We start from the raw sequence: 22,198 nt of genomic DNA, 5'->3' as shown, positions 1-22,198 counted from the left end.
ATTCAAATAACCTCTTTGATTTTTCTGATTCCTCTTCTGTAAAATGAGGAGTGCGCATTAGCTCTCCCACGGGGTTGTTGATGAATATCAATTGGAATATCATATTTGCAAGCATTTCCTAAACTTCAGGGAAATGATGCAGAGTGTTATACTAGGGCTTATGGTTGTTGTATTCATTCACTGTTCACTCAACAGCTATTTATGGAACTCCCACAATGGATCAGCACTCTTAGGGGTGCCGGGGATTCTGCAGTGAGCAAGTAAACAAGACCCCTGCTCTGGGGAGAAGAAATATTCCCATTGGGGTGGTAAAGGGGAAGAAGACAATCAGCAAGAAAACAAACATCATAATTTTCAATTGTGACAAGTGCTCTGAAAAAATATGGAGAGCGTATATGGTTGTTTTTACTACGTCATATTCCAACCGATATGACTGATTGCAGAATGCTTTCATAGACATCCATAGCACTGTGGTACGAAATCCAGGGCGACTTGATGTGCCGCTGAGTGTGCACTGTAACTCCTGATGCCTAGCTCCTGGTAGGCTCTTTGAACACATGTCTGTTGAAGGCTCCACTAAGTGTATGTGACTTAGTTTCCTGATGCCTTCCTGCTATAAAACATTCATGAAAGAGTCATGGCATTTGTAGTTAAAATGGAACTTAAAGCTTCAGCGATATCAACATCTTGATTTCGGTGGAGGTAGCTTAGTAGAGTGTAGTATGAAGGCAAGCTCTGGATTTACTCTCAGTTCTAATTCCAATTACCATACCCAAGTTGCTTCAACTCTCCATATCCATTTTCTTGTCTAAGATGTGAAGGTACTAACATTCTCTTAACTCATAAGATTACTAATAGTATGATATAAAATAATGCAAAAAGTACTTACAGTCATGGCTGAGTAAAATAAACTTTCAATACATTTTTTTGGTAGATGGGAAAACTCAAAGCTTCAAGGTATTTTTCCCGTGAGTCAATGCAAGGTGGTAGAAAAATAACTAGAAATCAGAGTGCTGTTTAATATTTATTTTTACAACCCACAGCCATAGGCTCTGGTGTCCCTCTGGGCTTGGATTACGTTTTCAAGCAGGTGAGGCTGACCTAGGGAGCAAGTATGCCTTCTTTCTTACATTCAACTCAAGAGAAAGAGCCTCTGGCAGCTATTTCTCAGCTGCTTTGGCTTCTGTCTTTATGCAAAGCCGTGCCACCTAAGTAGTAAAAAGTGCTGTGCACACAAGGATGCCTTCACTGGGGACAAGCAGTTGGGACTTTGCTGTTCTGGTCATTGTTAATAATTGCATCAGTTACCTTTTGTTGAAATTCTACCATTTCCCGGGCACTAGACTAAGTCTTTTAGGGATACTTTAACATATACTTCTCATAATAAACCTATGAAATGGTTCCTATTATCCCCATTTTAAAACTAAGGAAAATCAGTTATGTCACTTCTTTAGTATCACACAGTTTCTGGTCCAACTGATTTCAGAACCCAGGTGTTTTCCTTTAGAAGCTGTTGCATAGATATGATCACACTCCTTCTATTATTATTTTGTCATGCCCACGATCCATCCGTTCAGAACGTTCCAAAATTTAAAATATGAAATGCTTGCTACTCAAAGGGAAATTCCCATCTAATAAACAATAGGAACACTTCCCAGTACATACACAGACAAAACCCTTTGCCCCAAATAGGGGATGGTGACTCCCCTTACTTATCACAGCAAGGTTAAATGAGGGCTTTTTTTTTTCCCAAAGAAAATTGAGCCTAGTAACAGGCATTGGTGGTGAGCTCTCTCTGGCCGCAATTACTGTGGTTTCCTGGCCATGGTGTAGATGAGACGTCCATTGGGCCTCAAGGGCTTGAAGTTACAGCCTGAGTCACAGTTGCAGCTGCTAACATGGTGTGAATATTGAAAGCTGTAATCAGACATCCAGTCATTGGCTTCACGGTTGCTTTTCTCTTTGATGAGGAAATACGCAATTCCTTAGGGGTGAATGTCAAATGTTCGTAAATAGAGAAGCATCTGAAATATCTGTGAGCAATTCTTATTTATAGGAATCATTTATCCAAAGTCTCTATATGCCTTTCCAGCTCCAGTATTTATCTATGGCATTATCTATCACCATGCAGTACCAATATGTCCACATGCTGTTTCTATTTATATGCATGGAATCTATCTCTCTAATTGTTTTGAACCTCTCACTAGTGAGTACAGTAATTCACCTCCTGCAGAATGGTAGCACGTGCTTCACCTTGACTCCTAATTCTACCTTCAGCAAGCCGATTGGAAAACCATTTGTCCATCTTTTCATAGTTTTTGCCCACATTTATGAGCAACTACCTGTGTTTCTAGCTACAATGTTTGGTCCAATCAATGTAGAACTGTTTTCCTTACATAGTGTGTTCTCCACATCCACCTTCTTACTTTCCTCTTCTGATAATTTCATAGATGTCCTCAGCACAACCAATAACTGTTACTTAAATGCTTGTGACCAAAATGTTAAAAAGAACATTAACTTTGTTTTCATTTTTGTTTTGAGATGGAGTCTTACTCTGTCACCCAGACTCACTATCTCAGCTCACTGCAACCTCTACCTCCCAGGTTCAAGCAATTCTTCTGCCCCAGTCTCCCAAGTAGCTGGAACTACAGCTATATGCCACCATACCCTGCTAATTTTTTGTATTTTTAGCAGAGACAGGTTTCACCATGCTGGCCAGGCTGGTCTCGAACTCCTGACCTCAGCCAATCCACCCCCCTCGGTCTCCCAAAGTGCTGGGATTACAGGCATAAGCCACCATGCCTGGCTGAAAAGAACATTGTCTTTGAGTTGAGAATATACAAATTCAAATCAAATACCCAATCTTATAGGTGTACACCCTTGGGCTCATATCATAAACAATTTGAACAGTCTCATCTGTAGACTATGGATTGTTTTTTTCATGTCACTTAACCCCCAAATAATTCTAAGAAGTAGGTACTGTTGTTATTCCAATTTTATAAAATGAGAAAGCAATGCTATAGAGGTTGGTAGCTTGGACAAGATTACACAAGTAGAAGGAACAGGAAGCAAGGTTCCAATCCTAGTTTTTCTAAATCCGAAGTGCCATGTAGACTCTTAATTATAGTATCCTCAGCACCTAGGACAATGCTCACCCTTGTAGATTTGACCTGACGTCTATGAGCTATTGCTATCTTCAGAAATATGTTTATTTTTTGTGATATTTGATGACCTATAGTTGGTTTAACTTTGTGGATAAACCTGACAGTTAGTTCATGAATACAAATACATGCTTTAGGATTGGACATTTCAAACACATCAGTCTCTTCTCAGGAATATGGGTGGTATATTGAGGACAATAACAAAGCAATAATTTTATTTATTTATTATTGCATTTTAGGTTTTGGGGTATATGTGAAGAACATGCAAGATTGTTGCATAGGTAAACACATGGCAGTGTGATGTGCTACCTTCCTCCCCATCACCTATATCTGGCATTTCTCCTCATGCTATCTCTCCCCAACTCCCCATCCCACTCTGTCTCTCCCCTAATTCCCTGCAACAGACCCTAGTGTGTGATGCTCCCCTCCCTGTGCCCATGTGTTCTCATTGTTCAACACCTGCCTATGAGTGAGAACATGCGGTGTTTGATTTTCTGCTCTTCTATCAGTTTGCTGAGAATGATGGTTTCCGGGTTCATCCATGTCCCTACAAAGGACACAAACTCATTGTTTTTTATGGCTGCATAGTATTCCATGGTGTATATGTGCCACATATTCCCTGTCCAGTCTATCATCGATGGGCATTTGGGTTGGTTCCAAGTCTTTGCTATTGTAAACAGTGCCACAGTGAACATTCGTGTGCATGTGTCCTTATAGTAGAATGATTTATAATCCTTTGGATATATACCTAGTAATGGGATTGCTGGGTCAAATGCAATTTCTATTTCTAGGTCCTTGAGGAATCACCACACTGTTTTCCACAATGGTTGAACTAATTTACACTCCCACCAACAGTGTAAAAGTGTTCCTATTTCTCAATGCTCATCATCATTGGTCATTAGAGAAATGCAATAATTTTAAAAATAGCTAACATTTTTTTGGTGTGCTCACTATATGCCAGCATATAATATTAAATACTTAATATATTGTTTCATCCTTACAACAACTCTCTGAAGTAGATTACATCATTATTCAATTGTAAAAAAGGGAAAACTGAGTAACAGAGAACTATAAGTTACCCAAGGTCACACTCATAGTAATGTTTAAAACCAGGCTCTGAATGTTGATATTCTAGCTCCCTATAGTTGGAATCATTGCTAAACCTTTTTAAACTTCATTAAAGATATTAATAGAATAGGGATAATAACATAACCTAACTCAAAAGATTGTAAGAACTAAGTGAGAAATTGCTCTTGAGACAGTCCTTAGAACATAACACATCGAAGAATGAGCTCAATACAGGTTAACATCATCATTAGTAGCTGCTGGATTTCAAGCTCCCTGAGGGCAGGTATCATATCTAGTTCACTCTTGTTTTCCCCACAGCACCCAGACAGTATGTTATTGCCTATGTTTGGTGTGTCATTGATGCCTTTGCATGAAACTGAAGAAAGAATAGATACATTCAAATGGGGATCAGAATTCTCTTGAAGAGATTTGAGAGGTGACCTTCAGGAGTACTTGGGAGCTTGGATAAAGGTGAACTACTTCATTAGTGCCCTTTCATTCATCCGATGAAAATAACAGAGCTCTATGACCTCCTTAAGAAGCCCCATCACTTGGAATTGCTTTGAGCTAGGGCAGGTGCAAGACTGACACAGCTTGCTACATCCCTGTTGCCTCCCTGCCTGTGCTGAGGCGGCACAGGAGCAGCCAGAAGCCAAGGGGGAGGTAAACAAGAAGCCTCTCCCTCAATTTCTTTCACCTCCTTATTGCTTCCTGCCCACAAGAGGTGCAAGCAGAATACAGATTTCCCTGTGGTAGATGGTGGGTCTGTTAACATTTTCAGAAACACAGAAACATGTGCTCATCCAGAGCACACACATGTGTCTTCATAGACACACACATACACACATCAACACACATATACACACACAGAGACAGACAGAGAGAGAAGGAAGGATCAGTGACGGCAGGAACTGCCAAAAATCGAGCTCCTTGGTCTTGGTTGTTGAACAGCAGCTGCTGCTGCAGGACCAGGCACCCAAGCATAATTTGTAGTCATGTAGTACCAACATGCCTGGATGGCAGCATAAAACATTTATAAATCAGGCTCTAATGAACAGCCTCAGTGCTTTATGACTGCAGTTAACTCCTCACATCTCAACTGGTAAGAAAGAGGATGAAATTGTGTGTGTATATGTGTGTGTGTGTGTGTGTGTGTGTGTGTGTGTGTGTATGAAATATATATTATATATAAGAAATTATATATATATATGCAGAGAGAAAAAGAAAAACTGAATTTCTGACACAAAAGGAAAGGAATAAAGCGGACTGACTCTCTCGATGTAGTTGTGACAGTCAGTGATAATGATAACGGCTATGGCTAGCCTATTCAGAACTCACCATGTGCTGGGCACTGAACTCAGAGCCATGCATGCATCACCTTCTATAATCCTAAAACATGCCATGAGGGAGGCCTCCTTGCCCTCTCTTGACAGATACAAAGCCGAGGCCCAGAGAAACCTGGTCACTTTCCCTAAGTTCACAGTTTCACGGTTGGTGAATGACTAAGCTAGGTTTGTAAGGCTTTGAGATATTCAGCCCCCAAATCAACCGTTAAGGTGTAGCAAACGGACATTCTTGGATCACACTAGACCTAGGCAAAACTTAGGAGCAGATGCCTAAATATGTTCAACTAGTTTTGACTTCAGATTTAATCCTCTCGCTAACAATCCTCAGTGGGAAGTCTCATCATTCCACTTTATGGATAGTAAATTCTTTTTTTTTTTTAATTGCATTTTAGGTTTTGGGGTACATGTGATGAACATGCAAGATTGTTGCATAGGTACACACATGACAGTGTGGTTTGCTGCCTTCCGTCCCCTCACCTGTATCTGTCATTTCTCCCCATGCTATCTCTTCCCACCTCCCCACCCCCCGCCCCTCCCCCATTTCCCCCCAACGGACCCCAGTGTGTAGTGCTCCCCTCCCTGTGTCCATGTGTTCTCATTGTTCAACACCCACCTATGAGTGAGAATATACGGTGTTTGATTTTCTGCTCTTGTGTCAGTTTGCTGAGAATGATGGTTTCCAGGTTCATCCATGTCCCTACAAAGGACGTGAACTCATCATTTTTGATGGCTGCGTAATATTCCATGGTGTAAATTCTTAAAGACAGTATCTTTAAGTTGTCCAAGGTCGTATAGCTGATAAGCACTGGAGATGAGTTAGGAAGCAAGCATGTCTGACCCCAAAGCTGTGTATTGTCCCTAGAACACCTAGGTGTTGAGGGGTGAGTGTTCTCCTTCCACACGTGCACTCATGCCTCTGAGTGCTGCCCACCACACATGAGTACCTCTTGGGTACTCTCTCCTTCGTGATTTCTAAGGCAGCTGACCCAGACCTGGTGCAGCTGGCCCAGCCTCTCATGACAAGCCCTGTGTCCTCAGCACCCTTGCAGAATGGAATTTGTCCAGACAGCAGAGTGCCTTACCAAAACTAAAAGCTTTGATAGTAGCAACATTTGAACCCAAAGGACAGCATCCTAAGTAGCAGGGATTTACAGGACAGGACTCTTCATGGGAGATAGATTTCAGGGGAAGGGGGTTAATGGCTACCCTCAACTTCACACTACTTCTGTACGATGACAACATTCTTTTATTTATTTATTTATTTATTTTTATTTTATTTTTTTTTTTTGAGACGAAGTTTGGCTCTTGTTACCCAGGATGGAGTGCAATGGCATGATCTCGGCTCACCGCAACCTCTGTTTCCTGAATTCAGGCAATTCTCCTGCCTCAGCCTCCTGAGTAGCTGGGACTACAGGCACATGCCACCACGCCCAGTTAATTTTTTGTATTTTTAGTAGAGACGGGGTTTCACCATGTTGACCAGGATGGTCTCAATCTCTTGACCTCGTGATCCACCCGTCTCAGCCTCCCGAAGTGCTGGGATTACAGGCTTGAGTCACTGCGCCCGGCTGGCAACATTCTTTTATTAAAAGAGGATGTTTAACCTTAACTCAGTGGCTCTCCCCTGTTCATGTCTGCACCCTAGCACCTGGCACACCAATGCTCAGTTAGCACCCATGAATATTCCTTACACAGATGTGAATGTCTAGGTCATCACCCGCTGTGAGAAGCGCCTTGCCCAGGGTGAGGCTAGAGCCGCTTCCGGCATCCAGGGTTACCAGTTGTACTGGAAACATCCATCTGTGGATTTATCGCAGTTAGACTCATATTAGTTCCTCTGAGAAACTTTCTCCAATGCAATAATTAGGGTTAATGCTTTCCTATTCCACATGCCTTAGAGCGTGCTTTCACTAATACAATAGCAGCACAACAGAAGAGGAAACTGCTGAGCTTGGGCAGTCCCTGAGCCTCGTCTTGAGCATATGTCCTACCATTTGGAAGCTGTGTAAGTTTAGGAAAGGTAAGGAGCCTTTTAGAGGTTCTGATTCTTCTCTGTCAGGTGGAGGTAATAATATTTAATTTTTAGAGTTGCTTCAAGGATTGAAGGTAATACAACTGAGAAGCAGTCCTGATAAGAAAGACACAGTGGTCTGGAGTCCACATGCAGTCGTCTTTTAGACGTAGGTTGACCACCTTAGTTCACATACGAGTACACACTCCATCCCCCTACCCACCCAAGTTTCCTGATTCTGCGTGACTCTTAGCACTGACATTCATAGATTTCACTTATGTTTGTTCTTTAGCCTGTCCCTGTCACTCCAACTCCCTCCTGAGCATATAAGCTCTTAGAGAGCAAGGGGGGTTATTGCTTTGTTTACTAGTATGTCTGAGTGCTTACAACAGTGTCCTGGACACAATAAGTTGTCCATGAATGTTTGGTGAATGAATGGATAAATGATTATTATCATGTAGTTTAAACAGTCTCCCCCTCCCTTACACACACACACACACACACACACACACACACATACACAGGTACACACCCCACCTGCAAGCTGTGAACTGATAACTTCTTGAAGTCAGAAACTGTCTCCTGTCTTTCTCTGGCCCTAGGATTTAGCCTGTGCCCAGTATAGTCTTAAAGAAACAAGGCTTTGGGCTGGTAAACTCCCAATGATGTTCTCCAAGGCCCCATGGCATTGGGTTTTAATAGGTTCCTGTAAATCTAATTTTCCTATACTTTTCTTCACTCTAGCTGCTTCTTCTGAGCAATTATTTCTTTATTTTCATTCCAAGCTTTTGCCTTTTTTACCTTGTGATACCCTCGTATAGCACGGAACAACATGTCTTCCTCCGGGAGGTTTTTGTTGAAATCTGTGCTACAGATATTGTATCCTCAGCATGGCCTTACATACTATTTGTAAAAATGGTGTCAGGGGAGCGTATCCTGTGTATAGTGGATATAAGGTGTTACGTGGGCAGAGTGAAGAAGAGGAACTGGAAAGACTGTTCTGGAAAGAAAGAACAATTCTGGCAAGGGCTCATGAAAGCAAGAGCCCAAGACTATAGTGCCAAGAAAACATTTGTGAAACAAAAGACTCAGTTGTGGGATGTGGGAAAGAGCTTGTGGCATGTAGAAGACACCAAAGATAAATAAAGAATGGATTCCAGGCTGACTGGAGTGGATTAACTCAGCATACCAGTCAATATTTATTGATGCCTTCCAGGTTCAGAATCCCATCCTGGGGGCCAGGGATGTCCTGGTAAATGAGACAGACACCATCCCTGCCCTCCTGCGTCTTAGAGCCTAGTATGGAGCCAAGTCTGAATTAAAGAGTCACACGAGTGTATAAAAACAGTGGATGACTACTATCCATGATAGCAGGAGGTTCTGATCTATTCAGAAGGGTCAGGGAAGGCTTCCCTAAAGAGGCCACTTTTGAAGTGAGATTGAAAAATAAGGACTGGTTAGCCAGGTAGAGACAGGTGGGGAAAAGTGAAGAGCATTCTATGCAGAGGGAGTCACATAGGGAAAGCCTCTCTTTTGAGAGAGAACATGTAAAAAACAAATGAAAGCAAGCCACACGGCCAGAGCATGGAGGCATGGAGGTGGGTCGAGATATGGGATGGGTGAGAACCCTATATTGAAAAGAGATGCCGGCCATAAGAAAGATCATGGCCTTTACTGGAAGAATGGGAAGCTGCTGGATGGGTTTAGCCAACGAGTGACAGGACCACATTTGCAGTTTTTAAATTCACTCTGGTTGATATGTAGGGAAGAGACAGTAGAAACAGCATACCCAGCTGGACAGTAACGGCTGAATCCAACCAGGAGATAATGGTGGTCTGGACACCATGCTGGCCAGGGGATGGATAAACTGGAGACGGATTGAGCACATAAAATGCACAGAAATTGGTGATAGAAACAGCATGGCAGGTGGCAAACGCTTTCAGTCTGGGCTCAGGGATTCTGGATTGTGCAGCTTAGTGGCCAGTGGTGCCACCTGATGGGATACAGGAGCACTGGAGGAAGCCCAGGTGGACGCAGGGGAGAGCACATGGGACTTTGGGGCAAAACTGGGCTTCACCACTCTAGTCATGAAAATTTCTGCCACTAGTTTATTTTATACATATGTATTATTGCATGTTAGGATTTGGGGTGCATGTGAAGAACATGCAAGATTGTTGCACAGGTACATACATGGCAATGTGATTTGCTGCCTTCCTCCCCATCACCTATATCTGGCATTTCTCCCCATGTTATCCCTCCCCAATACCCCACCCCCTGCTGTCCCTCCCTTACTTCCTCCCCACAGACCCCAGTGTGTGATGCTCCCCTCCCTGTGTCCATGTGTTCTCATTGTTCAACACCTGCCTATGAGTGAGAATATGCAGTCTTTAATTTTCTGTTCTTGTCTCAGTTTGCTGAGAATGATGGTTTCCAGGTTCATCCATGTCCCTACAAAGGACGTGAACTCATCATTTTTATGGCTGCATAGTATTCCATGGTGTATATGTACCACATTTTCCCTGTCCAGTCTATCATCGATGGGCATTTGGGTTGGTTCCAGGTCTTTGCTATTATAAACAGTGCCACAATGAACATTCGTGTGCATGTGTCCTTATAGTAGAATGATTTATAATCCTTTGGATATATACCCAGTAATGGGATTGCTGGGTCAAATGGAATTTCTATTTCTAGGTCCTTAAGGAATCGCCACGCTGTCTTCCACAATGGTTGAATTAATTTACACTCCCACCAACAGTGTAAAAGTGTTCCTATTTCTCCACATCCTCTCCAGCATCTGTTGTGTCCGGATTTTTTAATGATCGCCATTCTAAATGGCATGAGATGGTATCTCAATGTAGTTTTGATTTGCATTTCTCTGATGACCAGTGATGATGAGCATTTTTTCATATGTTTATTGGCCTCATGTATGTCTTCTTTTGTAAAGTGTCTGTTCATATCCTTTGCCCACTTTTGAATGGGCTTGTTTGTTTTTTTCTTGTAAATCTGTTTTAGTTCTTTGTAGATTCTGGATATCAGCCCTTTGTCAGATGGGTAGATTGCAAAAATATTTTCTCATTCTGTTGGTTGCTGATTCACCCTAATGATTGTTTCTTTTGCTGTGCAGAAGCTCTGGAGTTTAATTAGGTCCCATTTTTCCATTTTGGCTTTTGTTGCCAATGCTTTTGGTGTTTTAGTCATGAAGTCCTTGCCTATGCCTATGTCCTGAATGGTTTTGCCTAGGTTTTCTTCTAGGGTTTTTGTGGTGTTAGGTCTTAAGTTTAAGTCTTTAATCCATCTGGAGTTAATTTTAGTGTCAGGTGTCAGGAAGGGGTCCAGTTTCTGCTTTCTGCACATGGCTAGCCACTTTTCCCAACACCATTTGTTAAACAGGCAATCCTTTCCCCATTGATTGTTTTTGTGAGGTTTGTCAAAGATCAGATGGTTGTAGATGTGTGGCGTTGCCTCCGAGGCCTCTGTTGTGTTCCATTGGTCTATATCTCTATTTTGGTACTAGTACCATGCTGTTTTGATTACTGTAGCCTTGTAGTATATTTTGAAGTCAGGTAGTGTGAAGCCTCCAGCTTTGTTCTTTTTGCTTAGAATTGACTTGGCTGTATGGGCTCTCTTTCGGTTCCATATGAAGTTTAAGTAGTTTTTTCCAGTTCTGTGAAGAAGGTCATTGGTAGCTTGCTGGGGATAGCATTGAATTTATAAATTACTTCGGGCAGTAAGGCCATTTTCACAATACTGATTATTCCTAATCATGAGCATGGAATGTTTCTCCATCTGTTTGTGTCCTCTCATTTCGTTTGAAACTCATTTGCTTTGTTTGCAAAGTCAGCATAATACTGTGCTGCCTGATCTATGAGGTTATTGAAAGAATAAGAGGAAACCAAATATGTAAGCATGTTATTCAGCTCTGGCTCTTTGCTTATGTTCCACAGACAACAGTGGTCATTGCATTTCTCAGGCTAGGTAACTAACCTTTTTGCATATCAGTTTCCTCATCTGTGGCATGGAAATAATAATGGTGGCTACACTGTCCTTTGCTGTGAAGGACAATGCACACACAGTGCCTGCCACAGAGCATGTGCTTAATGCACATTACTTATCATTACCAAAGTTACAGAAATCTATCTGTTTCTGTTTAGCAGGAAGTGTAGGGAATGACTATAAAAGAACCAGCTAACCACAAGCAGTCTAATTGTTTCACACAGACATTTTCCTGTTTCTGTCAGTCTGTCTTTGCTAGAGTTGTCTTAGAGCTAGACCTCCACTTTCCAATCCATAAAATGGAGATAAGGTTTGTTTCAATTTTGTCTCCCAGTAACCATGGAGAAGGTCATTGAAGAAAAGACCTCCCAGCAACTGGTAATATTTGTGCTGTTATGGGTACAACATAGCCCTGCTTCTAAGCACACTCAGAGAGAGAGGACATTTTCTTTCAAAAACTCAAAGATAGTGTCTCAGTGTCTGGGGAGGCAGGGGAAGAGAAGCCAGGAGACAATGAAAGAGTAGAGGAGGAGGAAAAAGACATAGCCTGGAGTTAACTGTGAAAGACAGTGGCCTGCCTGCTGTCCACCCCTTTGTGGAAATGTCAAGTCAGGGCCCATCCACACTGATGAGAAATCAGATATAGGGACTGTGAGAGGGTACATTCCAAAGAGTAATTTATCTCTGGAAGCTGAACCTATGTAATGTCCTTACTGATCTTGAGCTCCTGGGTTATAAAGCCTGCCGTTAGAGATGAGTTGTATTTTCAATAAGTCATTCTAGCTAATCAGACCCTCTCATCATGAGCTGCTAGAGAAGACGACATGATGAGCCCCTCTACAGATCTGAGCAGGGGTCCCAGATGAGGAGAGAATCCTTGGCAAAGGCCTCTACCCTAAATGCATTCTGCTATCTCCCCCCCTCTTGGAATTGAGCAGAGGGAAACACAGACTTCACAAGCACAGGAAGATGACGGGATCTGTGTTTGATAAGGTTATGATTAAATCAAGGTTTTTGCTCTAATTACACTGCATTTAAATAAATGCAGCCTAGTAACTAATTGTAATTGATGTGCAATTAAACATGTATTTATATCACCATTGCCTTTCCCTGTGCAGCTGTCTATTCCGGCTTCTCACTGTGGCTGGGGATACTGAAATCTAGCTGATACTCAGGAGAAGGAAGCTCCACTTCTCCCACGTGGATGCCATGTTCCAGTGGTTAAGCAGGAGATCTAGGGGGGCAGTGAGCAATAGCTGGATTGCTTAACCCCAAATCTTTGAGAAAGAAGACCCACACATATCATTGAAGCCCTGTGACTCAAAGGGCACTCTTAAAAATGCCATTATTTTCGTAAGCATATGGTGCTCTGTCTCTCCTTGTTTTATACTAAACTCTTTGAGTTTTTTATTTATCAGATTTGAGTATTCCTCAGTGCCTTCTGCCTCCCCCTGTATTTCACACATAATAGCTACCTGATAACATTGTGGAAACAAACTTTAAATATTAGGGTGGAATCTTCCCCTGAATATATGTAATTTATGCTACTGAATTTAAGACTTAGACCTTGACCCTTTATTGGACAAACTGGTAAAAATGGTGCAGTAATGAGAACGTCACAGTAAGATCACAGTTCCTTATCCTCCATATTTCCCTGTCTCTGTGTGCCCTTAACCTTTGAGTAGAAGACAAGTTTCTCATCTTCTCTGCATGCCAGATGGGCCATTAAACTGGGACCCAGTGCGGGGTGGGGGTATAGCAAATCACGACTGTATATCACTGAAGTCATCAAGAAGCGGTGGGGAGATCAAGGGCGATTGGGGGGAAGAAATCGCAGCTATGTAATGTTTTACATGAGAATCATCAAAAATCATTGATGATCTTTGAGGTGCTAGGTGGAGCGTCTGAGAATTTCTATACAGAAGACAAGACCCACCCAGATACCACAAGATGGAAAAAGAGGAATGGGTAAGCAATCGCGTGAAGATGGAAGCTCTGTTTATACTTCACTGAACATTTATCAATGGCCTTTGCTAGAATAAATTATAAGGCTGAAGAAGACATACCCTTAGGATGTTCCTATTCTCCACTACCAAAAGTGAGAAAAGTGGCTCAGGCAAAGGATGAAAAAACGGAAATAAAAGCAGGCTGTGTGCATGTAACACTGAGCTCCAAGTTGACTGTTTATTTGGGACCTAGATGAACATCATAATCCTTTGGCCTGACTCCCCTGCAGCCCTGATGGAAGACATCCAGTTGGGTCTCTTGTCACCCATCAGAGTGCTAATTAAGGAGCCAGAGAAATACCACGGTCCACCTTATCCGTTTGTGTTCTTCTGCTGAAAGGTCACCATGCATCTCCCTGACAGCTAGTCATTACAGGAGCATATGGACACATCATGCTTCTGCCAGGGACAGCTAAACCCCTAAGAACCCAGGCAGAACTCTGAGCTACAATGGCCTATGTGTCCACTGCCACTCTAGCGATACAAAGAGGTGTACACCCCACCAACTAAGATGGCTGGTACAAGTTTTGACCTCCCAAAGGAGTGTAAGTGAGACACCTGTGAATGGGGTGGAAGAGTTAGTAGAGGAGGAAAATGCAGTGGAGGGAGAAACAACTGATTTGTGTTATTGCAACTCTGTCAGTCCCATTTCAGACTCAAGGTACTTGGAAGGTGCAAAATGACTTTCTGCAGATTAAAAAAAAAATTGCTGTCCTTTCCACTTTTACGGCTCTTGGATATCAAGCATTTCACTATGCTATATTTTATTTGACCTTTATCCTCTGGCAAGAATGATTATCTCTAAGTGTCTAATTAAAAAAACAGGGAGACCCAGAAAGGTTAAGGAATTCTTCAAGGTCACAGTACTGTGCAAATGACAGGGCTAGGAGTAAATGTAAGTTTTCAGATTTTTAATCCAATGTTCCTTAAAAGCCAGCCAAATAAATGGGCACATGGGATCTTTTAAGAGTGATGGAAATGTTTTAAAACTAGACATAGTGATGGCTGCAAAACTCTGTAAATTTTTTAGAAATAATTACATGCTTTAAAAAGGTGAGTATTATGGTATGTAAATTATATTTCAATACAGCTCTTAAAAATAAAGGCAGCCAAGTGTATTAAGTAGATCCTGGGATTTGGTGTTATTATTCTGTAGTTCAGATCCTGACTCCAGCTCTTCTGCCCTGGGCAACATTGGACAAGTTCTTTAATTTCTTTAAATATCAATTTCTTCATCTGTAGAATTGGAATAATATTATCTACTTCCTAAGATTGCTGTGAGTATCTGGAACTAAAGCAATAATAGCTAATTTTATTTCTTTTATTTCTGAGGACTAGAAATTGAGATATAAAAAATAAGGTAATTAGCTCTCTACTGCTTGCTTAATTGCTAATACTTATCTGTGGATCTTGTATGAGCATTAGGCCTGTGATATTGTTTTGGTCAAATGTCTAAATCAGTGCTTTTAATTGGCATTCAACTAGCAAATAACAGTGATTTGGCATACCAAGGAGAAATACATCTTTGTTTTCTCCTAAACTTCTTATTCTAAAACTTGGCTGGTCATCTGGGGAGCTGTCAGAATCCTGATGCTTTGGCCCCACCCCAGATATTCTGACTTAATTGGTATGGGGTGTGGCCTGGGCTTTGGGAGTTTTGAAACTTTCCCATGTGATTCTAATTGCAGCAGAGTTAAAGCAAAAACTCATTGGCTTTCAACTCTGACCACAAATGATTCACATGGGAAGCTTTAAAAGCAACGAAGCCTGAGTCTCGTGCCCAGAGATTCTGATTTAAATGGTCCAGGGTGAAGTCCATGCGCTTTAAAAGTTCCCCAGGTGATTCTAATATGCAACTAGGCCTGAGAGCCACTGCTTCAAACCTTTTCAATAGGCAAGATGCCTTATAGGTAGGAGATAAGGGATCTACTCCGTAGCAGCCTGCCTTGTTTGTCTTCTCTGCTTCCAGGAACGAGGTTCACAGGATGGTATGTTGAGCACTCCGTTAGATGTTGACCTGGGGTAACCAGCCGTAGGCCGGCTGCAGTGAAACAAGCCCTGGGGCATTTAGAGCTCCTCAAGGAATGTAGGAAGGATATTTTTAAGTGAAGATAATGTACCTTGCAAAAAGGGGCACTGGGAAAGCAGTTTTAGTGTTCTTCCAGTCACACAATCTACACAGTTCCTAGGGGCTTGGAAACGTGGATCCGAATAGAGTCTCCAGATAGGGGTAGATGTCTTAAAGTGATTCAGGACACCCTCAGGAAATGGGCTGGTATGGTTTGGCTCTGTGTCCTCACCCAAATACCATCTCCAATTGTAATCCCCATGTATGGAAGGAGGGACATATAATCCCAGCATGACTGGACTGGATCATGGGGGCAGCTTCCCCCACGCTGCTCGCATGATAGTGAGTGAGTTCTCATGAGACCTGATGGTTTTATAAGCATCTGGTATTTTCTCTGTGTGCACATCTTTCTCTCCTCCTGACTTGGGAAGAAGGTGCCTGCTTCCCCTTCCATCATGATTGTAAGTTTCCTGAGGACTTTTCAGCCATGTGGAACTGTGAGCCAATTAAACCTCTTTCCTTTATAAATTCCTTGGTCTCAGGTAGTATATTTATAGCAGTGTGCATATGGACTCGTATATGGACCATCCATTCATTCATCCAACAATGCTTATGCAGCAGTTTCTCCACAGTAGGTACCCTGACAATGTTGAGGGAAACAGATGCAGTCATCTTCTTACAACTAAATGATAAAACAATAAAAACCTGCCACTGCTACAGGCAAACCATTCAACAAAATGAGTCTGAACTTCCCACCACCTCCTCTTTCCATATGAAACTCACTTCTCTGTTGGCCATCCCAGCAGCTTGCAGAGAATGGCTCCTGTGTCCCTCCTGTGTGCACACTTCTCAGGGCCCCACTGCTCACCATCCCCATGCCTTCCCCATCCGGCTTCTAGTTAATGCCCTGTCTTCCTTTCCTGCTACTGCCCCTGCCCAGGCCCAGATTCTTTATCAAGCTGGTTACCACTCTAGAGACTCTGAGGATGGGAGAATTTGAGGGTTTCATGAGTCAGACAAAACTAACCTTTGCAGATTTTGTTGGAAAAACTTGCTCATATAATAAAGATGTTTTCAGGAAATTCTGGGGATTCAGAAAGTTTTGCCCTCTGAATTGGTTTGATACGTATTTCATCACTTCAACCAGATCTCCTGTTCTCAGCGCCAAGGGTAGACCAATGATGCTGTGTCCTTGACAAGGTGATGAACTTTTCTGTCCTCACTGTTTGCCCCCATCAAAATTGTTTAAAGCCCCCTCCTACAGGGTTAGGTGGGCAGAGTGAGCCAGTTCTAGCAGACTTAGCTGTGAGATAGAATCAGCTCCTGCCCCAAATCCTAGAGATTAATAGTCTCAGGAATCGGAGAACCTGTAGGTCCCGTTCTCAATTTTCTCCCAGGGCTTTATATGCAGCACTGATTTCTTCCACTTATTGCCCTCTTTCCCAGAATAGTAGATGAGGGTGATGCTATCAGGAAAGCACTTAGAAAGGATAAGAGTAAGTGATCCTTCCATTGCTATGATTGGTGACATCACTCACCCTTAATCAGATGGTCTAAAGCAACTTATAAATCCAGTCCCTTCAATAATTGACCCACAAGCCTCTCCAAACACATTTTAGAAGAGATGGCAGAACATTATTATTGATTTCCTATACTCAAGTTTGTCAATAAAATGGGCATGGCAATAATTAAGAAAATAATATGCTTCACACAATATCTACGTAATATAAATATTACCTACTACTATCAATGTTGACCAGAAGGAAACTATTTTTTCATTTTTATTTTGTTTTGTTTTTTACCTTTTGGAATGCTTACATGATATGCAGTGTAATTAGAAAATACTTGCTATGTGACAAGTATTTTTTTTCAGCATTTCTAGTATCTCATTTAAGCCATGCAACAATATATCATATAGATATTCTTATCACTCCATTTTATAGCTAAAGGAAAGGCCAAGGGTAATATAGGTGACCATATCAATAATGATTCTGGGTGTTAATAAGAGTGTTTGGCAGAGCCCAGAGGAAATGAAGGTGGAGGGGAGATGGGTTTTGACGGAGAAAGAATTATCCGAAACAGGAGCAAACAAAACAGAGACAGGCAATGTGGGCGCCGGGGAGCACCCATGACATGAGGGCATTTGGGTACTTGGTTCTTTGGCAAAGTTCTGTTTATAAAATATCATGTGATAGGTGCTAGAGGGAATGTGTGAAAAATAGGAAGGGACAGGAGCAGAGATAAGACTGGGAAGTCAAATAATGCAATGCATGTTGGTAATTTCTCCCACATTTAATCCATGCCATGTACAGACACTTTTTAATAAAATAATGGATGGAGAAATGAATAAGTAATGTCTGTAGCCTAAGGCAGCAAGAATGGTGACATCTCGCTACTTATCAAGCCCTGAAAATGGCTGTCCCTTTTGAACCCGCTTATCAGTACACTGCAGCTCCACTAAATAGGTGTTTTTCGCATGGGACGCAGCTGAACAGAGTTCTCTTATCCTTTCCATTGAATGTGGTTGGGTTGAGAGAGATTGAGCATCACACCAGCACATAGGTGCTACCTTTAAGCTATGGAAACGACAGAGCAGTAGCATTAAAGTTCCTAGGCCAAAATGACTGAACAGCGTAGCAATGGGAAGATTAACTATTTTTTTCTTATTTTCAAAATTGTAAAAGGACCAAAAAGAGCAGCTCCTTCTATGACTTCCCATTAAAATTAAAGTGTGATGTGGACAAAAGCCTTACTCGCTCTGCTTCTAAAGCAAGCACAGTGTTGCTGAGGCAGGCGATCCTTGCTGTCCTGAATGTTACCCAGCACACACCGCCTAGGATGAGAATCTGGGCACAAAAGCTAATGGGAATTGCCCCTGCAGAGCACAGATACTAAGCCTAGCTTAATCTGTGCCATGCCTCTCACTTCTGGAGCTTGTGAAGGAAACTGGCCAGAGCCGCTATTCTCTGTGTTCTAGATATAATTCCACTTTTATCCATAATAAGGTCCATCAGGATATGGGCAAATTTATTCTCACATGATTTACTATTCTGATATTTTCCTTGTGATTGGCATAAGATCAGCCAAAAAAAAAAAAAATAGAAATCCATCACCTTATTTTTATAGCTTCTTGTTCTACTTATCAAAAGCCCTCAGATTCAATAGCTGCTGGCGATTTCTGATTTGAATTCCGTAGCCCATGCTGATTTGTGTGCACGCCTTCTAGCAGAAGGAATGGCTACTTACAATGCCAAATGCGATCCCCATGTGCATAGCAGCCTGGCTGCTTCAGCAGGCAGAGGAGCTGCTTCTTAGGGGCTCTTCCCAGGAACTTGCAATTTGCTGAGGCAAAGCAGAGAAAGCTATGTAAACTGAAACCATGCAGCACTGAATTGTGCTGTAGATTGGACTCATTTAGAATTTTACAGCACCAATGTTTTCTCAGTCTCCTTCAGAACTGGCGATGGATAAGCGAGGCATGCTCAGATTAGCTTTCGGTGAGAAAGCTCTCCTCCCTAGACAGTGAGCAGCCCTGCGTATTCAGTCAACACCGAGCTTGGGAACCAGAGGATCCCTGCTCAAACTCCAGTTTGGCCATCTAATAGCTCTGTGATTTCAGGCAGGCTGATTTACTACACTGGACTTCAGTTTCCTTATCAGTGGGACTGCAGAGATAGAAAGAGTGGTAATTTCTAAAGCACCTAAAATTGTATCTGGAGCATGCAAAGTACCCAAGAAATATTGGCTATCATTAATATTGTTATAATCTCTTCCCCGATGTATATTTATATTGCTGCCATTAAAAGTTTAAAGACAAATATGTTTCTGATATTCCAAATTTCTTCCATGGAAATTTAATCTAATGGTTTGTCTCACTATTTTTCTACCATGGATCATCAGCCTGAGTCCAAATAAAATTTATTAAAAGACTAAACTCTTAGTTCAACCATTGTGGAAGACCGTTTGGCAGTTCGTCAAGGATCTAGAACCAGAAATACCATTTGACCCAGAAATCCCATTACTGGGTATATACCCAAAGAATTAGAAATCATTCTTCTATAAAGACACATACACACATATGTTTATTGCAGCACTATTCACAATCGCAAAGACTTGGAACCAACCCAAAGGCCCATCAATGATAGACTGGATAAAGAAAATGTGGCACATATATACCATGGAATACTATGCAGCCATCAAAAAGGTTGAGATTATATCCTTTGCAGGGACATAGCTGAAGCAGGAAATCATCATTCTCAGCAAACTAACACAGGAACAGAAAACCAAACACCACATATTCTCATTCATAGGTAGGAGCTGAACAATGAGAACACATGAATACAGGGAGGGGAACATCACAAAACAAGGCCTGTCAGCAATGGGGTACTAGAGGAGGGATAGCATTGGGAGAAATGCCTAATGTAAGTGATAGGTTGATGGGTATAGCAACCACGATGGCACGTGTATACCTGTGTAACAAACCTGCATATTCTGCACATGTATCCCTGAACTTAAAGTATAATTTTTTAAAAAGGCTCAACTCTTAATTGTTGCCTATTGGAAAAAGGATGATATAGTCTCAGGCAACCCATTCTACAGAGATAAGTTACAGTTGCTTGAACGACTGAGACCATACTCGCAGTATTATGTTTAGTTCTAAGGACCATGTATTATTAAAGTGTATATGTAACCAAAGATATGGATCATGATGATAACAGAAATGAGCACAGGATTTTATGTCTAATTTTTTAAATGAGGAAAATACGATAGCTACATTCTCATTAATTCTTTCACTTAGTCTTTCTTTCCAAAATAATTTATTGAAACAGTGATTTTAATATGGCAGAGTTTATTTTTTATGTAAACCATTAGGTTTTATTTTTTTTGTTTGTTTGTTTTACTTTAGGGGCATACTATATCTTGCATTTATCCCTGTTATCCTTCCCCATCCCCCACTCCCTCCCCACCCCCTCACTCCCTCACTACCCACTGCTGTCTCTCCCCTATGCCCCTAACTGCCCCCAGTGTGGGATGCTTCTCTCCCTGAGTCCATGTGTTCTCACTGTTCAACACCCACCTATGAGTGAGAATATACGGTGTTTGGCTTTCTGTTCTTGCGTGAGTTTGCTGAGAATGATAGTCTCTAGATTCATCCAAGTCCCTACAAAGGACACGAACTCATCGTTTTTTATGGCTGCGTAGTATTAGGTGGTGTATATGTACCATATTTTCTTTGTCCAGTCTATCATTGATGGGCATTTGGGTTGGTTCCAGGTCTTTGCTATTGTACATAGGGCTGCAATGAACATACATGTGCATGTGTCTTTATAGTAGAATGATTTATAGTTCTTTGGGTATATACCCAGTAATGGGATTGCTGGGTCAAATGGAATTTCTATTTCTAGGCCCTTGAGAAATTGCCACACTGTCTTCCACAATGGCTTAACTAATTTATACTCCCACTAACTGTGTAAGCGTGTTATTTCTCCACATCCTCTCCAGCATCTGTTGTCTCCAGATTTTTTAATGATCAGCATTCTAACTGGCATGAGATGATATCTCAGTGTGGTTTTGATTTGCATTTCTCTAATGACTAGTGACGATGAGCATATTTTTGTATGTTTATTGGCCTCATATATATCTTCTTTTGAAAAGTGTCTATTCATACACTTTGCCCACTTTTGAATGGGGTTGTTTTTTTCTTGTAAATCTATTTTAGTTCTTTGTAGATTCTGGATATTAGCCCTCTGTCTGATGGGTAGATTGCAAAAATTTTTTCCCATTCTGTTAGTTGTCAGTTTACTCTAATGACTGTTTCTTTTGCTATACAGAAGCTCTGGAGTTTAATTAGATCCTATTTGTCTATCTTGGCTTTTATTGCCATTGCTTTTGGTGTTTTAGTCATGAAGTCCTTGCCTATGCCTATGTCCTGGATGGTTTTGCCTACAATTTCTTCTAGTGTTTTTATGATGTTAGGTTTTATGTTTAAATCTTTAATTTTAGTGTAATTCTAGAGTTAATTTTAGTGTAAGGTGATAGGTAGGGGTCCAGCTTCTGCTTTCTGCACATTGCTAGCCAGTTTTCCCAACACCATCTATTAAACATGGAGTCCTTTCCCCATTGCTTGTTTTTCTGGGTTTGTTAAATATCAGATGGTTGTAGATGTGTGGTGTTTCTTCTGGGGTCTCTGTTCTGTTCCATTGGTCTGTGTCTCTGTTTTGGTACCAGTACCATGCTGTTTTGATTACTGTAGCCTTGCAGAATAGTTTGAAGTCTGGCAGTGTGATGCCTCCAGCTTTGTTCTTTTTGCTTAACATTGTCTTGGCTATGTGGGGTCTTTTGTGATTCCATATGAAGTTTAAGGTGGTTTTCTCCAGTTCTGTGAAGAAGGTCATTGGTAGCTTGATGGAGATAGTGTTGAATCTATAGATTACTTTGGGCAATATGGCCATTTTCACGATAATGATTCTTCCTAACTATGAGCATGGAGTGTTTCTCCATCTGTTTGTGTCTTCTCTTATTTTGTTGAGCAGTGGTTTGTAGTT

General features: G+C 41.5%; 1 protein-coding gene across 5 annotated transcripts in view; it reads right to left on the bottom strand.

Annotated features, from left to right (window-relative positions):
* Positions 1-22,198, bottom strand: part of AGBL1 (AGBL carboxypeptidase 1) — a 945,533-nt gene that overhangs the window by 208,478 nt on the left and 714,857 nt on the right. The window lies entirely within an intron of this gene.

The sequence above is a fragment of the Saimiri boliviensis genome, chromosome 5 (genome assembly GCF_048565385.1).
Source record: "Saimiri boliviensis isolate mSaiBol1 chromosome 5, mSaiBol1.pri, whole genome shotgun sequence".
In the NCBI taxonomy this organism is placed as follows: domain Eukaryota; kingdom Metazoa; phylum Chordata; class Mammalia; order Primates; family Cebidae; genus Saimiri; species Saimiri boliviensis.
This window is presented reverse-complemented; position numbering and strand designations above follow the sequence as displayed.